An 18,417-nucleotide genomic window follows, 5' to 3' on the forward strand; every position below is an offset into this window, starting at 1 on the left:
CAATTTTAATTGTCATTGTCAGTGTACAGTACAGAGACAACAAAATGCATTTAGCATCTCCCTTGAAGAGCGACATAGCAAACGATTTGAATTAAAAAAAAATAATAAGTGTCCTTTTAATGGGGGGGGGGGGGGGGGGGGGGGGGGGGGGGGGGGGGGGGGGGGGGGGGGGGGGGGGGGGGGGGGGGGGGGGGGGGGGGGGGGGGGGGGGTGATTGGCAGTCACCGAGGTACGTTGTTTAGTAGAGTGACAGCCGCCGGAAAGAAGCTGTTCCTCGACCTGCTGGTTCAGCAACGGAGAGACCTGTAGCGCCTCCCGGATGGTAGGAGGGTAAACAGTCCATGGTTGGGGTGAGAGCAGTCCTTGGCGATGCTGAGCGCCCTCCGCAGACAGCGCTTGCTTTGGACAGACTCAATGGAGGGGAGCGTGGAACCGGTGATGCGTTGGGCAATTTTCACCACCCTCTGCAATGCCTTCCGGTCGGAGACAGAGCAGTTGCCATACCATACTGTGATGCAGTTGGTAAGGATGCTCTCGATGGTGCAGCGGTAGAAGTCCACCAGGATCTGAGGAGACAGATGGACCTTCTTCAGTCTCCTCAGGAAGAAGAGACGCTGATGAGCCTTCTTGATCAGAGTAGAGGTATTGTGGGTCCAAGAGAGGTCATCGGAGATGTTGACTCCCAGGAACCTGAAGCTAGAAACACGTTCCACCTCCGTCCCGTTAATGTGGATGGGGGTGTGCGTGCCGCCTCTGGACTTCCTGAAGTCTACAATGAGCTCCTTGGTCTTCTTGGAGTTAAGGGCCAGGTTGTTGTCAGCGCACCATGCTGCTAAGTGCTGGACCTCCTCCCTGTAGGCCAGCTCATCGTTGTTGCTGATGAGGCCAATCACCGTTGTATCATCTGCATACTTGATGATGGTGTTAGTACCATGTACAGGTGTGCAGTCATAGGTGAAGAGGGAGTAGAGGAGGGGGCTCAGCACACAGCCCTGAGGAACGCCGGTGTTCAGGGTGAGGGTGGAAGAGGTGTGCTTGTCTAACCTCACAGACTGGGGTCTGTTGGTTAGAAAGTCCAGTATCCAATTGCAGAGGGAGGGTCGATGCCCAGGTTACCGAGTTTGGTGATCAGTTTTGATGGAATAATGGTGTTGAATGCTGAGCTGTAATCGATGAACAGCATTCTTACATAAGTGTCTCTGTTGTCAAGGTGGGAGAGGGCGGAGTGAAGTGCCATTGAGATGGCATCCTCCGTACTCCTGTTCTTGCGGTAGGCAAACTGATAGGGATCCAGTGTGGGGGGTAGGCAGCTTTTGAGGTGTGCCAGGACCAGCCTCTCGAAGCACTTGGTGATGATGGGGGTAAGTGCAACTGGGCGGAAGTCGTTGAGGCTTGCCGCAGTGGAGTGTTTTGGCACTGGCACGATGGAGGTGGCTTTAAGGCAAGTGGGAACAACTGCTTGGGCAAGTGACAGGTTGAAGATGTCAGTCCAGACGTCTGTCAGCTGCGCAGCACAGGCACTGAGCACGCGCCCGGGGATGCCGTCAGGGCCAGCAGCCTTACGTGCATTAGTCAGGTCAGGCAGCATGTGTGGAGAAGGGACCCATCTCAATCAGAAAATGTCACCTATCTATGTTGATGACACCTATCCTTGGTCCTTTTAAATGCAGCAGGAAATTAAGAAGGTAACCAGTATGTAACCTTTATTAAATAAAGGTTTGAGTAAAGATGACCAAAATACTGGAGGAGCACAGCGGGTCAGGCAATAGACAATAGACAATAGGTGCAGCAGTATGCCATTCGGCCCCTCGAGCCAGCACCGCCATTCAATGTGATCTGGGCTGATCATCCCCAATCAGTACCCCGTTCCTGCCTTCTCCCCATATCCCCTGACTCCGCTATCTTTAAGAGCCCTATCTAGCTCTCTCTTGAAAGTATCCAGAGAACCGGCTTCCACTCACCTCTGAGGCAGAGCATTCCACAGACTCACAACTTCCTGTGAGAAAAAGTGTTTACTCGTCTCCGTTCTAAATGGCTAACCCCTTATTCTTAAACTGTGTCCCCCGCCCAACATCGGGAAAATGTTTCCTGCCTCTAGCATGTCCAAACCTTTAATAATCTTATATGTTTCAATAAGATCTCCTCTCATCCTTCTAAACTCCAGAGTATACAAGCCCAGCCTCTCCATTCTCTCATCATATGACAGACCCGCCATCCCGGGAATTAACCTTGTAAACCTATGCAGCACTCCCGTAATAGCAAGAATGTCCTTCCTCAAATTAGGGGACCAAAACTGCACACAATACTCCAGGTGTGGTCTCACTAGGGCCCTATACAACTGCAGAAGGACCTCTTTGCTCCTATACTCAACTCCTCTTGTTATGAAGGCCAACATGCCATTCCCATCAGGCAGCATCTGTGGAGGAAAAGGACAAACAACGTTTAGGGTTGGAATCCTTTTTCAGATGCCTTTACATTTCCTACTGGACCCATGTCTCTCCAACCTCCCTCCCATGCTCCTTGCAGTTTTTTCCTCCACCTCATTGTAAATTAGAATGACACTATGCCATGCACATATAGGACTGCTGGCAGAGCTTGAATTCATCTTGATCTCTCAGCTGGAGCTGGAGTGCCGCATGGTGGTGTCAGGAGATAAAACAACGTCAAGATTTCCACTGAATGTACAGCTAAACTAAGAAAATTATTATTTATATCTACAAGGAAAGACACAAAATGCTGGAGTAACTCAGTGGGTCGGGCAGCATCCCTGGAGAAAATGGATATGTGACGTTTCGGGTTGGGATATCTACACTTGAACAATAAACAACAGAACAAGCAGGGCTGCCAACATTGGGTGAGAGTTGAGAGTGAGAAATTGTGAGGGAGCGTAGCGACCGAGGGGGGGAGGGTGTGGGAGGTCGGGAGCTTTTGCATTTTTCAGCTTGAAATTGTGCAATCTGGTGCATACTGTAGCGAGTCAACTTACACTTGAATGCAACATTTATGCTTTAAATTGGATTAGGTATGAATAAGGCTAGGCTAAATTACATTCCTAATTACATTCCACAATAGAGCTAGGCTCTGATCAACAGGTGCAGCACTTGAATGACTACATTCATGTATGGAAATCAGATTATATTCATGCTGTTATGCATATACATAGAGAAAAACACAGAGAAACAAAGCAAAAGAAAAACACTGAGAACCAAAGCAGACTTCCATCACTGTTCTGCACAAATAAATCAATCAACCTTACCCGTTGAATATAGAAACAAGACGAAAATAATGCCACATATTCAATCATATATGGTTCAATTAAATTTATATATGTAAAAATATATATGGAAACAGGCCGTTCAGCCCACCAAGTCCACACCAACCAGCAATCTATCATACACCAATTCCATCTATCACGCCATTCACCTCAACTAAGTTTTTTCTTCACCTCCGTTGCTGCAGAGAATACAATACCAGTTATCAAATCTTTCTTCAAAATGAAAACAAATTCCAGCCCTGCCAACATCTTCATAAATCGCCCCAGAGCAATTGCACCCTTTCTACAATGTGTCATAGTCTTACAGCATGGAAACAGACCCTTCATCACAACTTGTTCATGCAGATCAAGATGACCCATTTAAACTAGTCCCATTTATCCGCATTTGGCCCATATCCCTTTAAACCTTGTATGTGTCAGTGTGTGTATGAGAGTGTGGCCGTGTCAGTGTCAGTGAAGCAGTGACAACATCTGGAGTGAGCGGAGACTTGGCGATGCCTGGGGAGCGTTTCCCTCCTCTCCCTCCTGGGAATGCGGGCCGGCCCAGGTGCTCCTTGTCCAGCTGGGGTCTGGGGGAAGTGAGGGTCAGTGACCCGGGGGTCCGGGGGAGGTGAGGGTCAGTGACCCAGGGGTCAGGCATCGGAACGGAGCCTTAGCCCGAGATTCATCCCCGCGGCATCGACGCCCCCACTCATCCGGTCCGCTCCTGTCTCCGGGCCGGGGTTAAAACTTCATGGGGTATGGACAGAGCGGCCGACGGACATAGATCCACCGGAGGTGAGGATGGGAGGTGTGTGCCGTGCCTCAGGGGGGAAGGGGGATGGGGATTGGTGCTGGGACCACCTATCACACCATCTGCATGCAAGAAACTAAACTACTTTTTTTACCCCCAAAATCATCTGGCGGGCCGGTAGTTTGACAGCCCTGCTTTAAACCAATGCCCTCTAGTTCTTGAATCACATATCCCGGGAAAAAGACTATTCATTCACCTTATATTTCCCTCATGGTTTTTACTCACCTCTAAAACAATTTTTGCTTTATTTTGAACTTCCTGCAGATTTTTAAGCATGAGAATTTTGTGAAATGTGTGAGTCTCACGCTCAATGTGTGAGAGTTGGCAGCCCTGCTAATAATGCAAACACTTTATGCAAGTTCCAATTGTTTGGACAAAAATCACTTATTTGTGCTTTATAATGGAAAATGGAGGAGGACTGGCCAAATTTTGTGCCTTCCACCACAGTGATGAATGCTGTGGTGGATGTTCGTGTTAAATTTTTATTGTGTTTTTGTGTGTTCTTTTTCATTGTACCACTGCTGGCAAATTCATTTCACTTGCACTTTATGTGCAAGTGACGAATAAAACTGATTGTAACAGTTAAGTTACTTTAAGACCATTTCAGAAATTATGGCATCAACTAACAAATTAAAGCAAACTAAAAAAAAATAACATGTTCCCTTTCCTGACTCTACCTCATATATACTTCAACGTTGTTAACAGAGCAAAGGGATATTAATCTCAAGAATCAAAATGGGGAAAGTGGGGGCAATTTTGCTTAAATGGTAATTCTAAGGCCATTCAGATCTGCATAGGGTCAGAGTTATACAACATGTACATGGCTGGCCCAATTTGTCCATAATGATCAAGTTGGCATTCTGTGTGCCCAGGGACTAGCTGCCGTTCCCAGATCAGCTCGCGTCCCAGGGACTGGCTGCAGTTCTCAGGTCGGCTCACCTGCCACGACCCCGCAAAAACGAATTGAAAAAAACCCACGGCTTTTCGGGTTACGGGCCGAATCTGCCATAGGTTGCCGAACCCTGTCCTAGATGTTTGGCCTCATTTTGGCCCCCATGTTCTACAACTGATTCACCTGGTTACTTCTATCTCCGGCTGTATTATCACCATATTAAATGGTCATTCCTTTATGTTTTTTTGAAACTATTCTACACCTCCCTTGGAATTTTATATGCTTAATAACTAAGATTACCTAATTGCGAAGGTATTACTTAGGATAACAGTCAAGATACCACCAATTTGCCTATCCACAATCCACTTTGGCATCTATTCTGTTCTCAAGTCTCCTGTCATTTTACTCCTTCTAATTCTATTAGCCTAACAGTCCATTCTTTTCTCCCCCATCTGTTAGGTTAGGCTTCCTTTCCTGCATTTATTCTATTTACTTCTACTATGTCCTGTGGGTTCATGTTCCACTTTGCAGCCACTGTTTGTGTAAAGCCACCTCTTTTCAATACACCATTGGGTTTCTTAATATTAATGGCCTCAAATTATATTCTTCGATACATTGGAAACCTCTCTTTTTCCAGTTATTACAATCTTTCATAATTTTTACAGATTTTGTTAGGCTACCCTTCATCCTTGGTATGGTCTCTGGGTGGGCGGCGCGACCGAAGTCGTAGCGGCATCTGCAGTCTGTCTGTTTTTGTCCCGTTGAGGGTATAGTTTGTAGTGGGTTTTTAAATGTGTATGTGCGGGGGGTGGGTGGGGGAAACTTTTAAATCTCTTCCCTGCACGGGGACCCGACCTTTTCCCTGTCGGGTCTCCGTTGTCGTTGGGGCCTAGCACAGTGGAGCGGCCTCCAACCGGAACGACCTGGGGGCTCAAGTCATGGAGCCGGTGAAGCTGCGGACCTACCATCGTGGAGCTGGCCGGTTCGGAGCGTGGATGGTGACACCTGGAGCTCACGGGTCCCCGGTGGGAGACCGCTTTGCGGAGCACCGGCAACGGCGACTTCTCCCGCCCAAATTGCGGGGTTGAAAGTGACCTCGAGCAGGGCCTTACATCGCCCGGCACGACTTTAAATGGCCGCGGACTTGCTAGCGCCCGCCGGGGGGTTTGACTTTGACTTTGACTGGGCGAAGAATGGAGAGCAGGGGAGAGACAAGACTTTGCCTTCCATCACAGTGAGGAGGAGATTCACTGTGATGGATGTTTGTGTAAATTGTGTTGGTGCGTGTCTTGGTTCTTTTCTTGTACGACTGCAGAAACCAAATGTGAGGTTCAAATGACAAATAAATGGTATTGTGTTGTGTTCATCTTTACCTGATTATGTATGCCCTAGCATTTCTGATATTGTCCTTCTCTGCAACTTCTGGGTCATCTCCATCAGTACAATACAGTAAACAGAACTGTACACAATAGTTAGTGTAGTCTAAACAAAGTTCAATCAATTTAATCTAATTTTCAATTCTACCTTCCTATAAATATATCCCCTGCATGGTTTCCAATTTGTTCTGGCTTGCCAACCTGTGGTGCAATCTTTAGAATCTGATGCATTTGTACTCAAGTGTGTAGGAAGGAACTGCAGATGTAGTTTTGATTTCAAATTTTAGAAAATCTGTGTTTAGATTCCATGTGATTTAAGAGCTATTGATTAATGGTACTGATTCTGCATTTTTCACTCATAGGTATGGTGACTGAATAAATTAACTTCATGTGCAAACTACAATTTAATGATCCCTATTTAATGATAATATTATAATCTAAAGTTATTGTTGATAAATTAATTGAAATTGAAATTGTTAGATGAATAGATAATGCTTTTCACAATGGCAATAATAACTGGCTATATGTGACCAATGTTTGTGATCTTGCCCTAATGTGTAGAATAATGCATCTCTTAGCAAGATGCCTTGAAGACTTGAATAGTTCTCATGGCATTTCTAGATTCAATTTGTGGAAAACAAATAAATATAAGAACATTTCTAGATAGATAAAACAAAATGGTGAGGTCCAGTTCATCTTAAAAGTATATTGTTGACATGTGATCTTCTATGCTAGGATATGATGGGTCACTAGAAAACTCCCAGAGATCAAACATTTTTCTCACAGAAAAGGAGATAAAAGCAAAGTGCCCTCGGCTTTTCCAAGCAGCCAGTTACAATGATGTTAACAGAGGACTGGAAGCAGATCTCCTGAAGTCCTCCTTCTCAAACAAGGCATGAGTACTGGTTAAGCAAATCTGGATTTTCCAATTTCAGAACAAAGAAATAAAAAAAAATGGAACAGCGTGAGACTATTCATTGGCGAATAAAATAAAACATTCATAATAAATTGTGACAGCAGTGCTACAGATTACATCAGGAGTGGTCAGACCACAACTCCCGAGCTGCTTGCAACTCTTACAAGGGCAGCTCTCAGGGATTCATACCTCACACTTTAGTGGTCTAGTTTTGTTAGACTTATATTGGGATGGGGAAGGGGGCCTTGGGTATGACATGCGGAGAATTTTGCCTCTAACATCACCAGACATACATTGGCAGGGTGGGGGTGGTGTCCAGTATGTGCTGCCTTATAACCTCACCGGAAAGGTTATGAATTGTATGAAATGTCATGGGATTATGACATTAAAGTTTATTCAGCCATGGTAAGGAATGCACATGGTAATTTCCCTGCAGAATATGTTTGCAGAATTCTGGGTCTGTGAGTTTTCTGGGAACTGAAGAAGAGTCTTGACCCAAAATGTCATCTATCCACATTCTCCAGAAATGCTACCTGACCTGCTGTGAACCTCCAGCACTTTGTGTCCTTTGTACAAAAATACGAAGCTCGTCATTTAAAACTGAGGTATTTCGCATTTTTTTCTTATGGAGTGACAAATCTCTGGAAATCTCTGGCTCGGTGGAAGCTGGAAATTTAAATGGTGGATAAATATTTAGTAGATCGAGGAACATTTTAATTGGAATTGATGGATTGAGGAATAGATTGAAGTAGAAGTTAGAAACAATACAATAATAGCCATCTTATTGATTAAGAAATATCCTGATTAGGATTAATAGTACAACAAACCAGTCTGCCATAGACTAAGGTGTGGTTTGGACATACATTATATCCTTTCATTTGAAGCTGAAGAACTGATCTTACAAGTTGGGAGAGGGATAAATTGCTACATTGCCAGTGTAGAGACATGGCGCATTGCAACTTTAATGTGGTTATAGTTATTAATTGAATCGAATCAGATTGAGGGACAGTGTACTTCAGATAATAACAGCTCTAAGCAGTGAAAAGATCCAGAAACCACTCGAAGTTTGCCCCAGTTTGAATAGATCGCTGGTGAGGTGGCTTGAGAGGTGCCAATAACTCACAGACACGGAGACTACAGGGTAATCATGGAGAGTGGGAAATTAATTGCTGGAAATTGGAAATAAAAAGAGAAAATGATGGAAATATTCAGCAGGCCAGGCAGCACTTATGAAGAGAGAATTATTTCAGATTGATGTCCATTCTTCAGAACCGGAAAAATTTAGAAAGCAGATTTGGGAGATAAGTGAATGTAGATTCTGGAATCTAAAGAAGTAAAAAACTGCTGAAAGAACTGCTTGAAATGTGGAAAGCAAGCCAGTTTAAACTTACTGTGCATGGGGAAGGATGGAGACAAAGAAAGTGAAGGACTGCGATAGTGTGGAGACTACAAGAAGATTGATGATGCAAACTCATATCAATTTGGAGAAGGTGCTGAAGGTTCATTAATGGTTGCTAATCCATCTAGAGCAGGTGTAAATGGAGTAAGACGCAGAAAGGAGAGAAAAGACAGCAGCTGGAACTGTGAGACATCATAATTGCTGGATTGTTGCGATTGAAGTTGATATTGATTGCTACTTTTCCATTATCTGAGAATGACAAAGATAGGTGACTGAAAACCAAAACATCTGTAGCTGTTGGAAAATAAAATGAATACAGAAAATGCCAGAAATATTTGGAAAGTCACACTGCATCTTTAGCAATAGAAACAGGACTGTCATTTTCCACAAAGATAGGTGGCTCTCCCTCCCTGGATGTAAAGAGGATTTTCCCGTAATGTAAATGTTGGTCTCTGCGACTAAATGTGAATCCTTCACAGGAGGAAAGTACTGGTTGGAAGAAACATCAGAACTGGCAGGAATCCTGACTGATAGTTCCTGGTCATGTTGAGGTTATTACCATATGCACAAGTATAGTTTTTTGATTCGTACAGGTGTCAGAGGTTATGGGGAGAATGCAGGAGAATGGGATCAGGAGGGAGAGATAGATCAGCCACGATTGAATGGCAGAGTATACTTGATAGGCCGAATGGCCTATTTCTACTCCTATCACTTTTGACCTTATGCATGGTGAGGTACCATGGCTGTCACATTAGATTAATTGTCTGAACCCTTTGAAGAGAGATCAAAGAACTACAAAAGCAACTGTTTGAATTCACCTAAAGATTAATACCCAATGTTCTGAAACATATTGACATTGCAGAAGAAGAGGTGTGGGTGTCCTGAGGCGCAGAAAGGTGGATAGATCCCCAGGATGTAGCCTAGGTCCTTATGGGAAGCAAGGAAAATAATTCCAGGTGCTCAGGAAGATATTTTTGTATCTTTCTTAGCTATGGTTGAGGTACCGGTGGACTGGAGGGTGGCTAATATTGTGCCTTTATTTAAGATGGGCTGTAAACTTTCCTGTAAAGCCAGGAAACTATAGGTCGGGAGCCGAGTATCAATGGTGGGAAAGTTAATGGAGGGGATTCTAAGAGATGGGATCTATCTGCATTTGGAAAGGCATGGACTGATTGGGGAATGTCAGCATGACTTGGGAAATTGTTTCATGAATGTGACAGAGTGTTTTGAAGAGGTGACCAACACAAATGACAAGGGTGGGGTGGTAAACTTTGTCTAAATGGACTTTAGCAAGGACATTGACAAGATCCATCATGGTAAGCTGGTCGGGTAGGTTAGATTACATGGGATGTCTAGAAAGGAACTGCAGATGCTGATTTATACCTTATGATTTACATGATTATATGATTTATAAAACCAACATCAGTCTGAAGAAGGGTTCTGACTCAAAACGTCATCCACCTGTTTTCTCCAGAGATGCTGCCTGACCCACTGAGTTACTCCAGCACTTTGTGTCTTTCTTGGATTACATGGGATCTTGGTTGAGCTAGCCCACTGAATTCAAAATTCAGAAGAAGACAATAGAGAGTAGTAACGGAGGAATGTTTTTCAGATGGGAGGCCTGTGATCAGTGGTGTGTTGGTTCACTTGATGTTTGTCATGTATATTAACTAGTTGGATGAGAACATGTGGCATGGTTGGTAAGTTTGCGGATGGCACTGAAATTGGTAGCGTAGTGACAATGGAGAAGATTGTCTAAGTTAACTACAGTGTCGAGATAAACTACGAAAGCCTCCAAAGGAATGGCAGGTTGAATTTAACTCGGATGAATATGAAGCATTTTAGGAAGTTGAACCAGATTAGGACAAATGCAGTAATTAGTGCTGGCGGGTATATGGAATGAGCTGCTAGACGAATTGGTACAACATTTAAAAGACATTTGTACAGGGACATGGAAGGGAATAATTTTGTGGGATATGGGTAAGTATGTTACAAAACTTACCTTCAGCGGCGCTGTAATTCTGCCACTGGCCGTGTGCGCGATTTTGGCGCGTTTGAGGGGGGGACGGGGTTAAAACGGGTTTTTTTCCCAACCTGGTCCTGAATTATATTTGTTGGAGTGCAAGATGTTGCTAAAGAATCGTTCCTACGGCCGTTCTGTGTGTTGTTTTTTTTAATTCACCCGACAAGTTAATCGCTGGAATGATTTTAAAATCACCTTCTGAAGCCGTCAATGCCGAAAACGGGGACGGATTTTATGGAGGACCAGGTAAAAGAAAGTAGTTTATTTTTATGTATAAAAGTGTTTCTTAAGACATTTTAAGTTGCGAAACGGTGATTTTTCTCCCCGAAGAACCGGCAGTATATTTGCTGCCGATATGGGGGACTAAATTCACCGCAACCTTAACGTTCCAAATGGTCCCGTTCCAGAAAATCCCACTCGCAAGCTGATTTAAATGGCCATTAATTTACAGGTATTAAACATTAAATTCCTTCCATTTGGCCTATAAACCCATGACAATGAGATTTAAAGATTATGTTTATTCTGAATTATTATGTGAATGGTATTTGGACACTTAGGCTATTTAAAAATGTTAATCTATTCTTAAGAAATGGATAGATGTTTAGATCTAGTAATTGAATTTTGTAATTAGCTACAATTAGGTAACTAACTAATTATATGCTTTAATTTCAAGTCATCTAAGTAAGATTGTTTCATATTTGTGTCAGAATGCTTCAATCTAAAATAACTGATAATTTCTTTCAGTTCTCTTAAATTTTAATAAAGTTATCGGCTTTTAAATGTTCTCGATCACAGCTTTTGTGTTAAGTCAATGAAAAAGCAATAGGGAACAAGATGCCAATTTACGAGTATGAAAATGGCCACAACTTTTTTAATACTGTAGATATAAAAGCGAATTAGGTGTCAAATTAAACTTCTTTTTATGCTTTATCTGATGGGATAAATTAAAGACTTGGTTTTTAAAATCTCAAAATTTTGTAACATTGTTAATATGGGCAAAATACAATCAAGTAGAACCAGCTCGGTAAGGCACCTTGGTTGTCGTGTTTCCATGCTGTTGACTCTGACTCTAATTATAGTTAAATATACATCAGGTGTACATAGCTGTTAGGATGAGAAAGGATAAAAGTAATCATCAAAATTATCAAACCAATTCAGGAGTCAATTTAAGGGAAAATATACAAAAATCTGGCAATCAACAGAAACTTCATCTAGTTTGTTTTTTCCATAAGATAAACCAATGCAACCAACTCAAAGCCAGATGAAACAATTCTATTATGTCAGCCATCAGTTTTGCTGGAGATTTGTTTGGGCTCTTGTTACTGGATATCAATGAACTAAGATCTATTGTCACATAAAAAAACACTCTCAAAGTATTCCAACGTAATATTTAAAATGTATAAGCAAGACATTATTGATGTGCTGTATTATGAAAGAAGCTTTTATCGTGTGGACAAATAATTAACAATGAGGATTTCACACTGAGATGATAATAAAATACATTGAGTAAAGCAGTATTGTTGATTATTTTGAAACAAGCTAAAATTGTATTTGAATTACAAATCATTGTTGAAATGCACTCTAGGATCCTGATTTAATACAGCTGTAAATGAAGCTATGATTATTTCATTATTTGTAACCCACACTCACCCTACCAACCTTTATACTCCCACACTGCATATGAATCATAAGTTGCTGATTATATCACAGTATAAGCAAATCTTCTATAATAGTTTCTCTCACAGAAGTTTTTTACCACCAGTGACAATGAGTTTCATTCAAACCTTCAGGAGCTAAATGTCTATGAACCACAGTATATAAGTGAGTCAAAATAGTCGTTGATTTGTGAAACAGCGACTGAAATTTACCGTGGCAGTTAAGACATCCTTTCTTTATGAGGCTATACAAGCTCTGTAACCAATTCGTTGGTTATTCATTAGAATGGCACGTGAATGACAGGATTAACATCAAGCCAGTTTAACGTGTGGCATCTGAGGTAAAAATGAAATTGAGGGGGAAACTCTCCAACATCTGCACAAAGGGTAGAGGTCAGTTGCATCAGTTCCAGACATAATTTTAGTAGTTCCTCAGATCAGTGTCTCAGTCCATCTTCAATTGCTTCATTAATGATCTTGCTTCCATCAGAAGATTGGAAATGAGGATGTCAACAGATGAATGCATAACACTGAATTCCATTCTCAACTCCATAGCAAATGAAGTAGCTTTTGAATTGTTTGAAATATACAGCATGGAACCAGACCCTTATGCCATCAATCACCCTTTCCCACTCTTTCTATGTTATCCCACATTTGAATTCACCCCCTACACACGGGGCAATTTAAAGAGACATTAACCTCCAAATCCACACATCTTTGGGATGTGGGATGAAATCAGAGCATCTGGAGGAAATCCACAAGGTCAAAAGGAAAACATGGAAACTACAGGCTGCACCCGAGGTCAGGATTGAACCGGGCTCCTAGTATCATTAAGCAGCAGCTCTACCAGTTGCGCCATTGTGCAGACCCGACTGTCCATGTCTGCCTGATCGTTGGTTGGCACGGACTTTGGTGGTGGCTTTATAAACAAAACTATTTAGCAAAAAAGTCAATATATTATGTGGAATTTATATATGCTAGTTTGGTCTCAACTGAAGTGTTGTGTTTCATTCTGGGCATCGCACTTTTGGAAAAACACAAAAGCTTTGGAAAGGTCATCGAAGAGATTTAAGAGAGATTCCAGAGATGGTGTTTACAATTATGTGAAGAGATAATGTGAGTAAAATCTGTTCTTGTTCCTTTTGGACACAGAAGAATAAGATGATATTTGCTGGAGGAGATCAGAATCATAAAAGATTTTGACAGAATAAAATAAAGAGAAAATATTTTAATGCCGAAAGGCCAATAACAGAAAATTTAGAAAGCTGGCAAGAGAATTAGAGGCACTGTGAATAAAGTACTTTTTACTTATGAATTCGGTAGGAAATACATCTGCTATCTAACACAGACTACAGGTGTACACGGTACGTTTATGGGTGGCATGGTGCCGAAGCGGTAAAATTGCTGCCTTCCAGTGCTTGCTGTGCTGGAGACCCGGGTTCAATCCTGATTACATGTGGTCTGTACGGAGTTTGTACGTTCTCCCCATGACCGTGTTGGTTTTCCCCGAGATCTTTGGTTTCCTCCTATGCTCCAAAGATATACAGGCTTGTAGGTTAATTGGCTTGGTATAAGTGTAAATTGTCCCTAGTGTGTGTAGAATAGTGTTAATGTGCGGGGATTGATGATCAGTGCAGACTCGGTGGGTTAAAGGACCTGTTTCCGGTGGTATTTCTAAACTAACTAAACCACACTCCCCAACATAGACACAAAGGGAACATTCTCTAATTTAAATTCTCCAATTTTAAGAAATTTCTTATACTTCCCTCCCCTCTTCATCCCTCCTTGCCCCCTTCCTGCACCCTAGTCCTTCTACCAGTTCCACAGTTTTCCATATTGTTTCTCTTGAAATCACACCTTCCCTATTGAACAATGGACCTACCTGAGGTCATTTATGGCTGCCCTGATTGGTTCTCGTCTGCTCGCCCAGGATGGTGTGGGTCCTTGATGATGCTGGCAGCCTTTTTGAGGCAACGACTATGATAGATCCCCTCGATGGTTGGGAGGTCAGAACCGATGATGGACTGGGCAATGTTTACAAGTTTCTGCAGCCTTTTCTGCTCCTGGACGCTCAGGTTGTCGTACCAAGCCATGATGCAACCGGTCGGCATGCTCTCTACTGTGCACCTGTAGAAGTTTGAGAGAGTCCTCTTTGACATGCCACCTCTCTGTAATATTATCAGGAAGTAGAGGCACTGATGTGCTTTCTTTATGATTGCATCAGTGGGGCCAGGAGAGATCTTCGAAAATATGCATGCCCAGGAATTTGAAGTTCTTGACCCTTTCCACCATCAACCCATTGATATAAACGGGACTGTCGGTCCCCATCCTACCCCTTCCGAAGTCCACAGCACATTGGCTTATGAATCAGATGGCTTTTGTCATGGTTTTCAATACTCAAATTAATTCAGGCCATGCGGAGAATTCTTCAGGAAGTTTAAACTTTTATTTGCAAAGAAAAGTTGGACCCTCCCCCCCCATCATCAGTCCACGTGGAGCTCTGACCTACAAAGGATCATCTCTTTTTATACCATTTTCAACTCGGCATGCACCACCCGTTACATTTCCATATCCAATCATTTGCCGACATTCCCTCATTACCAGCCAATCACTTGCTCCCACTTATCCCCTCCTTTCCAGTACATTTCCATATTTGCAACTGATATAGGTAATCCCATTTCCCCTCGTGGCCCCTTGCCATGTGCTTTTGACTTCTTTGTTCAGTCGTTTCATTTTAACAAAGTGATATCCAAGAAAAGTGGACTCAATTCCCAAAACCCACCTCAAAATATAAGTGGTCACTCAATTTATATAAACAAGACATTGTTCCCATGAAACTCTATACGTCTTGGGGAAGAATGTTACCTCCTAAATTACAGATCTAAACACAGGGGTCTAATGTTTATAATCCTAATTAAAGCACAATATATTTCCCAGATGGTCTTATTATAATTCGCATAAACTAACATTACCTTGTATTATAAACTTTAAAAGTATGAATTTGCTCTATCTTTGCAAACACACACCTCCTATCTCTAGCACACAGGGGTATAAATGTCACACTTGACAAATGACAATTGCTTCTTGGCTAGCTCACACACCCTCCCCTTCTCTTGCGATCTCCAGGGGATGGAATTCCAACCTCATCTTTGGGCCTCTTTATGGCTTTGCTTTCACACTGACAGCATTGCTCAAAGGATGTTTACATCTGCAGACCACCATCTCTATCTCAAAGCATAGCCACCTCAGTTTTTCTAAACATAAGAAATCTTTTGCTCTGCACATCTGTCTTATCTCTTATCTCAACATGAGTATAATTAAATGTAGCTAAAGACTGGATCACAGAATCCGGTGGTGCCTTTCTATCTTAGACTAGTATAAGATAGAACCCCGAGCCCTTTGTGCTATAGCAGAGCTAAGGAATGTGTCATAATGAAAGAGCAAATGGTCTGTGACCAAATGGCCTGTGACCTGAGAATGGGCCCCACTGACAAACTACTTTTGAATACAGATTATACAAGATACATTTAATATACAAGATAATATTTACTACACATCCAGTTTAAATTCTACCAGAGGTTTGGACTACATAATCAAAATTGATTACCACAGTAGCTATTAGATTGGTATTGTCAAAAATGCTGCATTTTGGATGAGGTTTAACTGAAATGTTAAATTGATGTAAAACTGGCCTCTCGGTTGGCCATACGTTCACATGGTAGTTTGCAAGGAATTGCAAGTGCACACCATCACCTTCTACAAGACAAAACTGGATGGCAAAAGTGCTAACGATGCATCACTTCTCACAGCTTTCCTGCCATATTGCTGCAGTCTATCGAGGGAACCGCCTCCGAAGATCGGCAACTGGAAGAAGGAGAGAGTTTTACGGGTGGACACTGGACAAAGCAAAGATCATAGAGCGGAGCAAGATAGTCCACTCGACAATAAAGCCGTAGTAGGTCACGGGTAATCTTTAGCGCCCATTTCCGTAACCGGCTTCTGTCTCCGCTCTAGTATCCTTGCTTTGGTCATGGCGTCTTCAGATTACTATTATTTTACCAAATACCACACACATCGTCTTTTTTTTGGTCCCTCCTCTTGGCCTCTAGTGTAAAACCCCACATCGTCCCCTCTCTCCCTCTCTCTCACTTGCTACTTTATCTCTCCCTGTTTCATTTCAGTCTCTCCGTCTGCCCATCTCTCCCCGACCCACCCGCCCCTTCTCTCCTCTCATGGCCTCACAATCTGACCCGCTTGTCCCCGCAGTTCTCTCTCTCTCATCCCCCGATCTCTCCCTCTACCCTTTCTCTTGCTGTCTCTTACCCTCGCTCTTCCCCCCTTCTCCACATTCTTTCCTTCAGTGACCTCTCTCCACTCCCCTCGTCTCGCAGTGCCCACCTTCGCCTCTTCCTATTATCCGTTCTTCCCTCCATCTCCCTTTTCTCCTCTCCCTCCCCTTCTCACTCCTCTCTCCTTCCCCACCTCTATCCCCTCTCTCCTTTCCACCCTTTCTCCCCCTTCCTCTCTTCCTCCCCTCTCTCACCTTCCCTCTCTCCCCCTTTCTCCCCGCCCTCTCCTCCCCCCTCTCTCTCTCCCTTTCCTCCTGTTGGCCTCCTCCCCTCTCTCCCCTTCCCTCCCTCTCTCTCTCTCTCTCTCTCTCCCTCCCCCTCCTTCTCTCCCTGCCTGCTCCCTCTCCCTTCCTCTCCCCCACTCTCACTCCGCTCTCTGTGACAAAGATCATAGATGCTCAAATAGCTTAGGGCCTCCCTTCATCTAAATCCGGCCCTGCTGAGACTGCGTTAACAGACTTAAGTCAAATATTCAACCGTACATCTGAGAAGTTAAAACATTTTGGAAAATGCAATATTTCGAGCAAAAGATCCTGATATCAGACAATAAACAGTTATAATCACAAATGGGGAAAGACAGGATATTAGAGATTCTGCTCTCTAAAAACGGCCAGCCTTGAGGTTAGACAGTTCAGGCATCTAGGATAAATTATGGAGAGTTAGTGGCTAACTCTTTAAATATGGCTGGTAAAATGGTCCAACTTATTTCTGGGCACATGTCTGAGCTCGAGAAGCCAGTATCTGGAGTATTTTGCAGTAAATGAATGTGCTGGCATCAAATCAGCATTGCATATTGAGTGATATCATTAACTTGAATATTTCCAGCAAATGTTCACTGTGTGAACTCACTGATGTCCAGGGCAATTTGACCCCACAAATATCTGCAGGTGCCAAATGACATAAACAATACTGTTCTGTATAAGCATCGTACAGGTCATGCATGGTATCCTGGCAACCGGAATTAGGTCCTCATTCTCTGGTACACAAAAATGCTGGAGAAACTCAGCGGGTGCAGCAGCATCTATGGAGCGAAGGAAATAGGCGACCTTTCGGCCTGAAACGTCGCCTATTTCCTTCACTATCATTCTCTGGTAGTTCTGTTTCTATTTGAGCCATTGGCGACGGTGCAAGAAGGTATTATCCACTGACAACATAGATAGTGAAGATAAGACACAAAAAGCTGGAGTAAACAGGACAGGCAACATCTCTGGAGAGGGAATGGGTGATGTTTCGGGTCAAGACCCTTCTTCAGATTGTTTAGGGATAAGTGAAGCGAGAGATATAGACGGTGATGTGGAGAGATAAAGAACAATAAATGAAAGATATGCAAAAAAAAAATTATGATGGTAAAGGAAACATGTCATTGTTATCTGTCTGTATGGTGAAAATTAGAAGCTAGTGTGAATTGGGTGGGCGAGGGATAGAGGGAGAAGGAATGCTGGGACTACCGGAAGTAGTCGATATTCATACCACTGGGCTGTAAGCTGCCCAAGCAAAATATGAGATGCTGTTCCTCCAATTTGTGTTTCGCCTCACTCTGGCAATGCAGGAGACCGAGGACAGAAAGGGATGTGTAGGAATGGAGAGAATTAAACTGTCCAGCAACCGGGAGATCAGGTTGGTTCACACAGACTGGGCGAAGGTGTTCCACAAAACGATCGCCCAGTCTGCGTTTGGTCTCGTCAATGTATAAGAGTCCACATCTTGAACAACGGATACAGTAGATGAGGCAGAGATTCA

This window comes from Leucoraja erinacea, chromosome 6, assembly GCF_028641065.1.
Source record: "Leucoraja erinacea ecotype New England chromosome 6, Leri_hhj_1, whole genome shotgun sequence".
In the NCBI taxonomy this organism is placed as follows: Eukaryota; Metazoa; Chordata; class Chondrichthyes; order Rajiformes; family Rajidae; genus Leucoraja; species Leucoraja erinaceus.